Source organism: Bos indicus x Bos taurus, chromosome X (genome assembly GCF_003369695.1).
Source record: "Bos indicus x Bos taurus breed Angus x Brahman F1 hybrid chromosome X, Bos_hybrid_MaternalHap_v2.0, whole genome shotgun sequence".
Classification (NCBI taxonomy): Eukaryota; Metazoa; Chordata; class Mammalia; order Artiodactyla; family Bovidae; genus Bos; species Bos indicus x Bos taurus.
Window position 1 is genome coordinate 53,026,875 of NC_040105.1, and position 14,845 is coordinate 53,041,719.

Consider the following 14,845-nt stretch of genomic DNA (forward strand, 5'->3'; position numbering starts at 1 on the left):
CTCCCTCTGGGCACCACTGGTGCGGGGCCGGGCGGGGGGGGGAAGGGGGCGGGGTGGGGGGACGTGGGTTGCTGAGATCACAGTCTCAATGTATGCTCCTTAGACTCCACGGACACTTTAATGTATTTTTTCTCCCTGAATGATCTGATCTTCCTCATGAGTGTTTACCCTTCATACTGGTTAGTAACGGGAAAACCCAACTGAAGTTGCTTCTGACTTGGAAAGTGTGGTTGCATGCAACCAACAGAATATCCACAGATACAAATGCTCAGTCTATTCTGTTGAGAATGCTCTCTACTTCTTTCAGCAAAGGAGAAAGGGTATATGTCACTTACAAGGCTCGCAGTCATGTGGGAGAGGGAGTCTATAACACGGCATAGGTTTGTTCCTCACAGAGGCCTCAGATTTCCCTGAGGGAAAAATGACTGTCCTCTCCTGGCACCAGCTGTTGATGCTGACCTATACCGCCCATGGGTGGGGGTGGTGGAACTTGCATTTTTGTCTCCCTCCTCTTGCTGTGGACCCAGTGCTCCCTGGCTGACTGAGTCTCAGCCACCCTGCTCGCATCTGCAGACCCCTCTAAATCTGGCTATCATCGTCCAGCCCATCCCCGGGAGGGGACGTCCACTCCTCGGCTGGAAGGTCCCCTAGCCCATTGCCATCTTAGGCTTCATCTGGATTCAGTCCCTTTCCACATTTCTCCCTAAAGTGATGCAGATCCCTCCCTTGGATCTCACCCGCACCACAGCAGGAACCAAGATCAGCTCCAGAAAATGAAATTCCTAAACTGCAGCCACCCTTCTGCCCAAAGACTCTGTTCGGTCATTGTACAGTGTGCCCCTGGAGTCCCAAGTGTGAATGGGGTGGAACCCTCCTGTCCCTGGTGTTGATTTCTTGTCACACCTCCCTTGTCTGAGCTCTCTCACCTCTGCCTGCCACTGCCTCTGTGGGCCATTCCCCATTGTGACTGGGACGCTCTTTCCTTTGGCTTGTCTTTCATTTGACCCAAGACTTCCCATACAATACCCGGGTCAAAGGGGGCATAGTGTAGAATGTGTACCTTGTGGAGTTCAGTTAGGATACTTTGGTGTCACATAAGCCCACGCCCCTGAAATATAAAAACAGAGGGATAAAGAACACAAGAGTCAAATATGCAAAAGATGCCTGAGATGTTGTCTTAGATGAGCACTGAAGAGTGTGTGTGGGAGCAGGAAGTATGGATATTAATGATGGCCATGACGAGACCAGTTACAGTGGAGTGACTGGGACAAAACCTCCACGGAAGTGGGCTGAGGACAGAATTATCTCTGCAGAATTTGAAGCAGTTTTGCTTTGAAGGGCAACCGGTAATGTGCCAGGAGCTGCAGAATAGGGTGGAAGATGGTGGGTTTCCCCCTGTGCTGTGGAATGCTGCGATGAAGAGGGAACAGGTTCTGGTTCAGGACAGAGGAGTGATAACTGCAGGTGCAAAATCCCTGGGAAGGTGCAAGGCATGGGATCCTGAGCAGAGGTGAGGGGCTGGTGTAGTCAGGAGCACACATGCAGAGGGGCAGCTGACTGCCAGGGCAAAAACATGGAGATTGGGACTGGGAAACTTGAGAAATCCCACGGGATTGCTTCTTCCTTCTCCACGAATTATTGGCCTGTGGAGTTGGTGGTCATTAGGATGGAGGAAGGTTTCTTCTCCAGGAATTATTGCCGGGTGGGGCTGGTGGTCATCAGGATGGAGGAACGTTACTACTGTGTAGTGTAGTAGTGTAGGTAGGTGAGAGTGAAAATGAACAGCAGTTCTACTCCGGCCACGGATTTAAGATAAAACACTTCTGTAAAGTTGTAAAGTTTGCTCCTCAACGCTCCGGTGCTCAGACACTGGCAGGGCGTGGGTAGGCAGGAGGGTGCAAGGAGCACAAGAGATGTGTTTGCGGAGGACAGCTTCCAGCCCTGGATCAGCCGATCCAGGAGGGGCCTGGCAGGTAGTGTTGAAGGACGTGTGGTAGGTGAGGTGGGGGTTTCCAGGAGGTTCTGGTAACAGTGCACTGGCACTAGAGCAAGGGAGCTGGAGGACAGGACATCATGTTGAGGGTGATGAGAGGGAGGAAGGCTAGAAACAGGACACCATGAGGGGCGCGGTCTTTGCTGATGCCCAGGGAGGGACCATGGGCAGGGAGATGCTCGGGTGGGGAGGAGGGGAACATCGAAGAGGACGGAGAGTCTCCAGGATGACCGGGTGAGCCTCGTGGGCACTGAGGACAGAGGGCTGAGAGAACAGTGAGTGTACCACGGGAGGAACGCGTTCACAGGCCTGGGGTGGGCGGGAGGAGAAATACAGGGGACTTTTACCCGTCCCGCACTTTGGGGGCTTCGGCAGTGGGCGACAGGACCCGGACATACCCCGTCAGGTTGCTCAGTGAATGAAGACTTAGAAACATGGTCCAGGAGAAAACTCCCAACCGACCCCGGCCAGGAGGCTAGCGCTGGGCTCACTAGGTTCCTGCGCGCAGGCCCAGAACCAGCCAATCGGAGCGCAGCCCCGCCCACCAAGCTCCGGATTTCCCGGATTCCCTGACCTCCTGTCTGTGTTGCCTTGGTTCCGTGGGCCAGTGGAGAGGAGCCCGCGGTCCACGGGTGGTTTGGCCGGGCCCCTTCGAGAAGGCACCTCCCTTTCTCTGGTCCTAATGGGCATCCCCCTCAACTTCCGCATCCACTCTGTCCAGTCCTCTGCGCGAAAACCCAACAGAAAGGATGCATTTTCTTTCGGCCTTGTGGCGTTCTGGTTTCTGTGGTCTGCAGGTGGCAGTGTTGCTCCAAGTATCGACATTCTGTTTCTCCCCCGCCCTTCGCCGTTGAAAAAACGCGAGGAAGCCTTTTGCCACAAGAAGTATTGTATATTTTTCTCTGCTTGCACTGGTTGGCTGGTTCAAACTGCATCTGAGCCCTTCAGACAGCCCTTTGTGGAAACTTTGAACAAACCCATTGACACTTAAAATTACAATAAAATATTATAAGCTGATCGATTGAATAATGGGGGAGGGAGTGAGCTCCCTTGTCTTGCTTCTGATCCTAGAGGAAATGCTGTATTTAAAAAGAACTTTATTATAAGACAGTGAGTTTTGACTTGAAAATGTTTATGTGAAGTGTAAATGAAAGTTGCTCAGTCCTGTCAGATTCCTTAAGACCCCTTGGACTGTGTAGGCTGCCAGGCTCCTCTGCGCATGGGATTCTTCTTTCAAGAATATTGGAATAGGTTGCCATTTCCTTCTGCAGCGGAGCTTTCCAACCCAGGGACTGATCCTGGGCCTCTTGCACTGCAGGCTGACTCCTTACCATCCGAGCCACCTACGACAATAACATGACAGGGACAAGTGCCAAGCTAAGATCCTGCTGGGTAATTGATGCTGGACACCACCCAGGAAGCAGGTGGTGTTACTGTCCTCATTTTTGCCTTTGAGAGCTGTGGCACATAGAGGAAGAATCAGCTGCCAAGGTTCTCCGGGTTCCTCCAAGAGTGTGCCTATGTTCAGGTCTCAAGTCTGTCAGATTGTAATTTGCACACTGGTTTGCAGGATGCTTTCCTATCCCCAAGAGAAGAATGAAATAAAACAATGGGAATGAGGGTAAAGTGAAAGTGTTAGTCGCTCAGCCCTGATTCTTTGAGACCCCCTGGACTGCAGCCCATCAGGCTTCTCTGTCCATCGGGATTCTCCAAGCAAGAATATTGGAGTTGGTTGCCATTCCCTTCTCCAGTGGATCTTCCTGATCCAGGGATTGACCCTGGGTCTCACAGGGATTGCACCGAGGTCTCCCAAATTGCTGGCAGATTCTTTACACTTTGAACCTCCAGGGAAGCCCAAATGAATGTAAAATAGCCTGAAAATTTTTTTAAATGTATAATAACCTAGTTATTATAATAAGATGCTAAATGAAAAGGGAGGGTGCCACATAGAAAACAATTCATGTACTGTATCAGTATCATGGCACAACACAATGATAAAGTAAAGCACCTGGAACAAATCAGGTACTTTTCATTTGCTCTATATTTGACCAGATTTATATTGAGAACAGACTGCGGGTCATTTCTTGGTTGATAATGGAAATACTAGTGTGAGGAAAAACACAGCCAAAGGTACAGCACATGTCCTTAGACAGTTCTATTATATTTCCCATTCAGGTAGGGGATCAGAGATGAGAAATATAGCTTTGGGAACTACCTGAGAGACAGATGGACAGACAGCAGAATTCATTTTTACTTCTAAAGAATCTCATGGGCATTTGCTGGGTACACAACATTGAGCTCTGAGGGTGGGGAGTAAAAGTAGATTTCATCACTCATGTCTCCTGTAATGAAAAGGGAAGCTATTTGTTATTAGGGGAAAGATGTTTGTGAATCACAAGTATGAGAAAGGTCTTATATTCGGAATACATAAGGAATTTTAAAATTGCAAAGGACAAAATATAGTGAAGGCAGACAGATCCTTTTGTCAGGAATTCAGGTGTGGAAGGAGAAACGAGAAAGTGGCAGCTCCTGGGCATTTTCAAGGTGATGGACGTGGCCTATTCCTGGTCATGGTGGTGATCACTGGAATTTGCCGTGTGTCAGAGCTCAGAAAGCTTCACACCCAAAGACAAGCAGGCCAGGACTTACCTGGTGGTCCAGTGGTTAAGAATCCACCTGCCATATAAAATTAATACACAGAAATCCCTTGCATTCCTATACACTAACTGAAAAATCAGAAAGAGAAATTAAGGAAACAATCCCATTCACCATTGCAACAAAAATAATAAAATACTTAGGACTAAATTTATGTAAAGAAACAAAAGACCTGTACACAGAAAGATAAAAAAAAAAAAAAACTGGTGAAAGAAATCAAAGATAACACAAATAGATGGAGAAATGTATCATGTTCTTGGGTTGAAGAATCAATATAGTGAAAATGATTCTACTACCCAAAGCAATCTGTAGATTCATCACAATCCCGAGCTACCAATGGTATTTTTCACAGAACTACAAGACATAATTTCACAGTTTGTATGGAAACACCAAAGACCCCGAATTCCCAAAGCAATCTTGAGAGAGAAGAGTGTAATGCAGGAATCAACATTCCTGACTCAGACTATATTACAAAGCCAGTCATCAAGATGGTATGGTACTGGCACAAAGACAGAAATATAGATCAATGGAACAAAACAGAAAGTTCAATGATAAATCCCTGCACCTATGAACACCTTGTCTTTGACAAAGAATGCACAAATATGCAATAGCTAAAACACAGTCTGTTCAATGCATGATGCTGGGGAAATTGTTGAACTATGTGTAAAAGAATGAAACTGGAAGACTTTCCAACACCATACACAAAAAGAAAGTCAAAATGGATTAAAGACCTAAATGTAAGACCAGAAACTATAAAACTCTTAAGAGGCAAACATAGGCAGAACACTCTGTGACATAAATCACAGCAAAATCCTCTAGGATATACATCCCAGAGTAATGGAAATAAAAACAAAAATAAACAAATGGGACCTAATTATACTTAAAAGCTTTTGAACAGCGAAGGATACTATAAACAAGGTGAAAAGACAGCCCTCAGAACAGGAGAAAATAATAGCAAATGAAACAACTGACAATGAATGAATCTCCAAAATGTACAAGAAGCTCATGCAGCTCGATATCAAAAAATGATCAACCCAATAAAAAGCAGGCAAGTGACCTAAACAGACATTTCTCCAAAGACATACAGATGGCTAATAAACACATGAAAAGATGTTCAGTATCACAGATTATTAGAAAAATGCAAATCAAAACCACAATGAGGTATCATCTCACACAGGTCAGAATGGCCATCATCAAAATGTCTACAAACAATAAATGCTGGAGAGGGTGGGGAGAAAAGGGAACATCATTTCACGGTTGGTGGGAATGCAAACTGGTATAGCTACTATGGAGAATAATGTGCAGATTCCTTAAAAAACTGGGAATGGAACTGCCATATGACCCACTGCAGGGCATACACCCCAAGGAAACCAGATTTGAAAGAGACATATGTACCCCAATGTTTACTGCAGCACTATTTACAATAGTTAGGACATTGAAGCACCCTAGATGTCCACATTTGTAGAAATGGGATCCGAGGATCAGAGAGGGTGAGCATCTTACTCATGGTCACACTGTTTGGTAGTGGTCCTGACCATTTTTCATCTGTGTGGGTTCAAATGTGAAGGTTTCTGCACTATTCATAATACCACTCTCTCAATGTTGTCACCTATTTTAGCTCACACTCACCACGTTACACATTCCCTTGGCTCTAGGTCCTCCTTTATTAGATAAATAATCTGCTGAACAAAGTATAGATTTCCTGTTAGCACATCCAGTCTGTCCACTTTATAAACAAAATGTCCGTGCAGGGCATGTTGGCTCTACCCAAACTCATTGTTTACACTGAGTTTGTATTGCACCCACATGCAGGGTAAAGAAAATGGATCACTGGGATCTGTAGTTTTACTTACCTATTTCACACAATCTCAAGCATAATTTTAAATGCAGCCAATAATCACTTAAAAAGAGTAGAACCACTTTTTTCCTAAAGTGACCACGCATGAAAGAGTTCATTCAGTGTCAGTACGTTCTAGGCAGGAGACTAAGCCCCTGGATGTAGTCACCGACGGGATGGACATGAGTTTGAGTAGGATCCACGAGTTGGTAACAGACAGGGAAGTCTGGTGTGCTGCAGTCCATGGGGTCGCCAAGAGTCGGATACGACTGAGCAACTGAACTCAACTGAAGACTGTCCAACCGCCATCTGCTACTGAAGTGGTGGGGCATCTGGGGAAAATAACTTTTCTGAGAGAACATGGATCCCACTTGGCTAAAGAGGATTCTGGTCCTGTGACACTAAGGCACACCTGGTTGGTCCTAGAGAGATAGATGTCTTCCTCTGAGTGTCTGTCCCTCTCTGTACCCCTCGCTCTCACACATTACTTCTCAGGATCAGGTTCTCAACAGCAGGACGCCAATGCAGCGCCTCCCATCCTCCGCCCGTGCAAGAAGCCGGGAGTGGGCGGCGGTCGGCCTCCCATCCTTAGTGTGTGTGGAATAGAAGGGTAAAGACCACCGAGAGGAGTCCTCCAGCGTCCTATAGAGCCTACCCGCCCTTCAGCAGTGAGGAGTTGGCGGGCCTGGTTTTGACGTCACAAACATGGGACGTTTGCCCCTCCCTTCCTTATAGAAGGACCTTCCTGTGTATTCCTTGGGTTGTAGTGGATTGAGAGGGAGCCTGGAATGGCCCTGAAGACAAGTAGGTTCCTCCACGGGGACGATGGCAGTAGGGCGGGGGGATTCAGAGAAGAAGAGTTAGTGCCGGGTCCTCTCGACCGCGTGCCCGGAGGTCCTCTCCCAGCAGCTTGGAGGCTAGGAGGGACCATCCTTGCCAGAGTCGCAGGAAGTTTCCTTCCACACAGATGACAGCTGGTGATGGTCGTCTCTTGGGATCGAAGGCGGGGGCTTCTCCCCGATTGCCTGGTAATTTGTGTTGTCTCCTGTCCACGTGAGGAGCAGCTCCTGTTACTTGCATGTTTTTCTACCAATTGTTACTAGTAACACACTAGGAAAGAGTAAAAGCAAACTATTGGAGAAACTTGCTGTATTTCTACCGATTGCAATTGGGAGAGCACCACAGCCCTGAAGATCAGACTGCCAGCAAGGTGGTTTTGCACTGTACTTCATTCCACAGAGAGTAGTAGAGAAGTGACAGTGGGGACCTTTGCAGGTGGGAAAACATTTAGGGGGAAATCTCGTCGACAAAAGAGGAAACAATTATCTTTGTGACTAGCTAGTTTCAGTTGAACTGACTTTTAATCACCGTTCCTAGTCATGAGACAGAAAACAAGGAGTTGGATGGTCTGTGTCTGCCCTTTAATGACAAGGAGGAAGGTCTGTACTTGACCTTGTAGTAGGTAAACCCAGGAGTCACTGGATACTTTGGATGAGTCTTACCGAAGTCCGACGGGGAAGGGTGGTCCTTTGCATTAAGTCATTTTGGGGACATGAAAGTCTGCAGAGATTTCTTTACTGTGGCTTTTCTTAACAGCTCAGGTGAAGTTGAACTTTGTCATCATGGTAAATATGAGCATCTTTCATGCTGGTCCCAGTAGATAAGTATAAAGGCAGAGAGGTTCGAACACCCCTCACCTTTGAAAATTGGATTATAACTGCTTTAAATGTTGTGCTAATTTTTGCTGTAGGACAAGGGTGAATCAGCTATAAGTGTATACATATATCCCCTCCCTCTTGAACTTCTCTTCCCCCGCCGAACCCCACCCCTCTAGGTCATTACAGAGCACCAAACTAAGCTTCCTGCGCAATACAGAAGCTTGCCACTAGCTATTTTATACATGGTAATCTGTATATTTCAGTACTACTCTCTCAATTCAATCCATCTTATTCTTGCCTGCTGTGTGCATAATTCTCTTGTCCATGACTGAGACTCTAATCTTGCCCTGCAAATAGGTTCATCAGTACCGTTTTTCTAAATTTCACATATGTGTGTTGATGTAGGATATTTGTTTTTCTCTTTCTGATTTATTTCACTCTGTATAACAGGCTCTAGCTTCATCCAATTCAGTAGAAATGACTCAAATTCGTTCCCTTTTATAACTGATGAATATTCCATTGTATACATGTACCACAACATCTTTATCCATTCACTGACAGACATCTATGTTTCTTCCATGTCGTGTATATTGTAGATACTGGTACAAGGAACATTTGGGTACATGTGTCTTTCTGAATTATAGTTTTCTCAGGGCGTATGCCCAATAGTGTGATTTCTGGGTCATGTGGTAGTTTTATGGGCTTCCGTGGTAGCTCAGCTGGTAGAGAATCCATGTGCAGTGTGGGAGAACCCAGTTCAAATCCTGGGTCAGGAAGACCCCCTGGAAAAGGGATAGGCTAGCCACTCCAGTATTTATGGGCTTCCCTGGTGGCTCAGAGAATAACGGATCCGCCTGCACTGCAGGAGACCGCCTTTGGTCCCTGGGTTGGGAAGATCCCCTGGAGGAGGGCATGACAACCCACCTCGGTATTCTTGCCTGGGGAATCCCCATGGGCAGAGTAGCCTGGTGGGCTACAGTCCATGGGGTTGCAAAGAGACGGACACAGCTGAGCAACTAAGCACAGCACTGCACGTGGTAGTTTTATTCCCAGTTTTAAAGGAAACCTCCATACTGTTCTCCATAGTGGCTGTATCAGCTTTCATTCTCACAAACAGTATAGGAGGATTCCCTTTTCTCCACATCCACTCCAACATTTATTGTGTGTAGCTTTCCAATGATGACCATTCTGACCGCTGTGACAAGATACCTAATTGTGGCTCTGATTTGCATTTTTCTCACGATGAGTGAGGTTGAGCATCTTTTCATGTCTTTGTTGACAGGTTCCGTTTTTACTCTGGAAGTAATCGACACTTGAACATCACTGTATAGTTCTCAAAAGGTTTTTTTTTTTTTTTTTTGGTAATCTAAATGAAGGCAGCAAAAAGGAGTCATTATCGCAGAATAGGATCATCCTCCTCTTCAATTCAGGAAACTAAGTCACGGAGAGTGTAAGTAACTTGCCCACGGTCACAGAAGGAATAAGTGGTGGGACCTTGATTCAAATCTAGGTATCTGTGGCTTCATCACCTCCCAGCTTGGCACCACAGGCTGATGGTTTCCAGATCCACATATCAGGCTCAGCACTCTCTTCTTGACTACAGACTCCCCTAGTCAACTGACAGGCCTGCAGGGAGACTGCACTCAACAAGTGCTAGGCAACATCTGGGACACCGGAGATGCCTTCACAGGGAAGAGAAGTGAAAGACACGCTGGGTCCCACAGGCCTCTACCCACCCCCTGGAGGGAGTGAGGAGCTACAGGAGGTTCTAAAGGGGGCTGTTTCTCTGAGAGACAGGCTGATGGACTGCCGTTCTGCATGCATGTGACAAGAAACACTTGTTCCGTTGAGTTTATTTCTCTTTACGGTTGACAATACATACCACATGGTGAAAATACACAAAGCAGATATGTAAAACCAAGCGGATATATGGATAAGCAGATACATTCCCATTTTACCGACAGAATACCTGACAGTAAGACAGCACTTCTCTGTAAAAGGAGAATATTCTCCTAGACTAAAGCAATGAAACAGGAAATTAGTCTTTTTCTTAATTATTAGTCTCATTCCCCCATCACAGATGAGGCATCATGGGCACAGAGAAGTTAGGTCAGCTCCCCTAAGTCGTTCTGATAGTGTGTGTTTGAGTCCCCCAGGCAAGGAATATTCAACATGTCCAAACTGCACCCATACCCCCAACCCCCACTCCCCACACAGCTGCACCTCCTTTACTGTCCCCTGACTCAGTGCAAGGCAGCCTTCTCCCCAGCTGCTTAGGCCAGAGATGCTTAAAGCCATCCTTGCCTGCTGCCTCTCTCTCACCACACTCTCAATCATCAAGCCTCACCTCTCTGCCTCCTAAGTCTAAGTAAGATCCTGTTCCTTCTGCCCATCAGCACAGTGAGTTCCTTAGGCCAGGTCACCCTCGTCTCTCCCCTTGACAAGCACCAGCAATCCTGATACTTTCCAACACATGGTCTGTCCTGCTGCCTAAGGAAGGGAAGCTTTCTTCAGTGCAATCTGGGCATGACACCCCTGCTCAAAACTCTGCACGGGCTGCCTGCTGCTCTTAGGATACTGTCCAGCCTCCTGGACTAGGCACAGTAGGTCTTGTCTGCCCCCAAATGCCGGATCTTCACCAGACACCCTCCTTCTGCTCCACGCCCCACTTGATATTTCAGCCACCCAGACCTCTCTCTGTTCATCAGATGGCCGGTGTGCTCACACTCCTACTCCCTAGCCGCCCCCCGCCCCCTCTCACTCCCTCCGCACCCACCGAATTCACAATCTCACTCCTGCCTTTGCCTCCATCTTAACATGCCCTTACTCCCTCTTCATCTGCCTGATTCCTTCTTAAGTTCAGCTGTCAGGCTCGGTAGAGCAATTTCCATTTTTCCTGAGAATTACCTGGGAGAAAAGTCACAGTTGACAGATTGATATTTTACCAAATGGAAGGTGGTGGGGATTTCACTATGAATCCCTGCTACACGATGAGCTGACGAGAAATGCAATCAGATGGCAGAGTTTGCTGAGAAAGGCTTCCTTGCTAATCATAGGATACAGACAGAAAAGCTCTCCTCGTGCTTTAAATAGGCCTGTTTTTGTGTTTGAATATGGCCTTTTGAATTTGGTCACAGAGTTGGAAGCATAAAGGGATCCAGGGTGACCACCTGCTTCACAGTGAGGAGGGATAAGCCGAAGCATGGAAATTTCACAATGTCACTTTACCGTGTCTGTGACCCAGTACATTGAACAGGATTTGAACCGCCCTACCCATACACTATGTTTTGATGAGATTTTCACTATTTTTCACTCTATAGTCTGAGTTTCTGTTAGGACAAGATGAAGTATATTAACACATCCTCCCTATGCAGGGGTTTGATTTACTAGTCCCTGTGGTCATCAGGGAGGCAAGGATGAGCTGCCAGCTCAGTATGGGGACCCTCCTAGGGAATGTCACAGCACCTTCTTGCAACTTCTCAGGTGTCTCCACCTGGTGACATCAACCCATGGAAGAAACTGCCAGTTCCTGTGATGGCCAGTGGAGGGAGCGACCCCACTGCTGCTTCTACCTGCTACAGATTCAACTGTGATGACTGACTTCCTTCACTACAACTCCTCTGAGCAGAACACACCTAAATATGAAATGAAGTGTGTGCCTGTGGTATGTAAAGCCAATTAAATGGTAGGACATGGCACCAGTTCCACCACCCCCACCCCAACCCTCACCCCAGCCAGAGGATGGAGTAGACTCTCAGGGGCTCTGGCATGCCTCCCTCTCCACTGATGTGTCCGTAACACAGGGTGCAGTGTAAATGACTCACCTGGAGCCTACTTATGGAGTTTGTGGGAGCCGGGCATGTGGGATTTTATTCCCCACAGACCCAGAGGGGTCAGGATGTACCCCAGCCTTCTCACAGACAAGGAAGCAAGTTGAAAGAACTTAGGTGGCTGATGTAGTAAAAGCTGGATCTGGGAGTCATGCCCTAGTTTCTCTTGAGTGCAAAGCCAGTCTTCTCTGCAGTCACAACAACACGCGTGGCTTGTGTGTCAGTTACCGAGATGCAGATGTTGTTCCATGAGAGGAGAGCCATCAGTGTCCCAATCTCCTGTCCGCTTGTGAAACGCGGGTACCCAGTAGGGCAAAGCCACCCTGAAAGGTTCTAACCCCCTTTGTGTGTGCGCCTTAGGAGGAGCTGCCTTGCAGCCAAGAAACTGGAGTCCGCTGGTAGGAAAGGGTTGCTCCAGAGGCAACACCAAGCAGGACTTTAACTTCCCCTGTGGGGAGGCACTCTGCCATATCAGAGAGGCTTTGCACCAACCCCCACCCGAGTTATGTCTCCAGCAGTCTCACTCTGTTTATCAGATATAAGGAATCGGGAGGCATGCCAAAGCACAGGAAGTGTTTTTAGTGGCTGCAAGACAGCGCTGGAGATGACCCAGCTGCCATGGTGCTCTGGAGACAACTGGGAATGAAATCTGTCTGGCTCTACCTGTGTCCAGGTCTGTGCTCTTCTGCTCGTGTGTGTGTAAACTGTGGAAGGTCAAAGTGCCACCTCAAGAAATCTCCCCGTCCCTCCAAGAATGTGTCCTCACTATGGACCCACACCACATCCCACCCCCGGACATATGGCAGGGGTCAGATGCTCTCTTCTGTGTTGCCAGAGTTCTATAATTTAAATCCTGTCATCGCTTTTGCCACAGAGCTCGTGGCAGTCATCTGCTTGCAGGGGACAGTCCCCATCATCCCTAACCAATCCAGCCGCAGTAGGAGGAGACATAGGGTCTGGTCCCTGCTTAGAACTACTTCCTCAATGAATGAAGGACGGGGACTCAAGGTAAATTCTCAGTCAATAAAGCGTAGCCAGTAAAGGCACATTCACTCCCCTGCCCCAGTGAGGCCAGAGTGAACTGGTAAAACACCTTTGCACGGGTCTGTGGCAGCACCCATCAGAATTTACATTCCATCCTGCCCTCACCCTCAGCAGCATTTGCCTTCATGACAGAGGGACATGTGTCAGTCCTATTCTGTGATGCCTCCTCGGCATTTAGAACAGCGTCAGGCACATGCACATAGTAGGTACTCCACAGATGTGTGTTTAGCCAAGGAAGTCGAATACAGGCCGACATGCATTTTAGAAACTTCATAAGCTGCCATGGAGAAACCCAACTGCACAGAGCACTGGTATGGTGAACGCATACAGCTCTTTCACAATGTTCCATGCAGCCACCACAAAGACACCTCAGACCATGGTACCCCAGCATTTTACATGTCACACATACCACAATAAAGTGGTTTAAGAAAATAAAAATGAAAGCAAAGAAAAGGTATGCCCAAATTAAAAAAAAACTCAGGGAATGTGTTGGTAGAACTGGCTTACAAGAAAAACTAAAGGAAGTTCTTCATGCTACAATAAGTGAATTCAGATGTTAATCTGAATCCATGTGAAAAAGTAAAGAGCACAGGTAAAGGTAATTATATGAAGAAAAATTCTTTATGGACACATATTTCCCTCCTTTCTTCCTGTATTTAAAAAGCAACTGTCTAAAACAATATCACATAATTTATTGTTGTGAAAGCAGTAGTTGCTCAGTCACGTCTGACTCTTGGCAAGCCCATGACTGTAGCCTGCCAGGCTCCTCTGTCCATGGGATTCTCCAGGCAAGAATACTGGAGAGGTTAGCCATTCCCTTCTCCAGGGGATCTTCCTGACCAAGGGATTGAACCCGCGTCTCCTGTATTGCAGGTAGATTCTTTATTGTCTGTGCCACCAGAGAAGCCCAATTATTGTTGGGCCAAGAACATATGGAATGTAATATATTTGCAGTAGCAGCACAAAGGAGGTGGTTTGCATCAAAGTTGTATTAGGTAAGGAAACAAATCTGGATGGTGTCAAATCCATACAAACATATGCAAAGTATCAGAAATCATGACAAAGAGGGTGAATATAACAAGTTATAAATAGATACCTGATATCCTGCCATATATTAGCTTTTCATCATATAACATTATATATAATTTAATAATAATAATGTATTAATGGGCTTACCCTTTATAGATTTATGATATATGTGACAATATGAGGAAAAGAGGGAAACCTGATTAGAGCGATATAGGAGTAATGTTTCTGTATCTCATTAGAATTTGTGTAAATTTCAAGCTGATTGTGATAAAGTAAGATGTTTACGGTGGCATACAGCTAGGAAATAACTTAAAAGTAGTGGAAAATCAGTAAAGGGTTTAAAATTCTACATTAGAAAATATCCATTGAATGGAAAAGAAAGCAGTAATATGAGGACCATAGAACAAAATGACATGAGACAGAAATATACATTGGCAGATGTAAGTCTGTATCAACATTAAATGTAAATAGATAAAACAATCCAACCAGAAGGCAGACACTGCGAGAACAGTTAAAAAAACATCCATGTGTATGTTGTCTACAGAGGACACAGTTTAGATTCTAAGATACACAAATTACCATGTATGTATGTGTGTTCAGTTGCTTGCTCAATAAGTCACTTCGGTCGTGTCTGACTCTGTACAACCCCATAGATGGCAGCCCACCAGGCTCCCCTGTCCCTGGGATTTTCCATTCAAGAACACTGGAGTGGGTTGCCATTTCCTTCTCCGATGCAGGAAAGTGAAAAGTGAAAGTGAAGTTGCTCAGTCATGTCTGACTCTAGCGACCCCATGGACTG

At 46.5% G+C, this 14,845-nt stretch overlaps 1 protein-coding gene and 1 long non-coding RNA gene across 4 annotated transcripts in view; both read left to right on the forward strand.

The window, feature by feature from the left end:
* Positions 1-14,845, forward strand: part of LOC113887266 — a 97,740-nt gene that overhangs the window by 26,813 nt on the left and 56,082 nt on the right. The window lies entirely within an intron of this gene.
* On the forward strand, positions 2,182-13,684 carry LOC113887268. Its single transcript, XR_003509691.1, has 3 exons — positions 2,182-2,227; positions 9,426-9,593; positions 11,627-13,684. It is a non-coding gene; the product is annotated as an uncharacterized LOC113887268 (long non-coding RNA).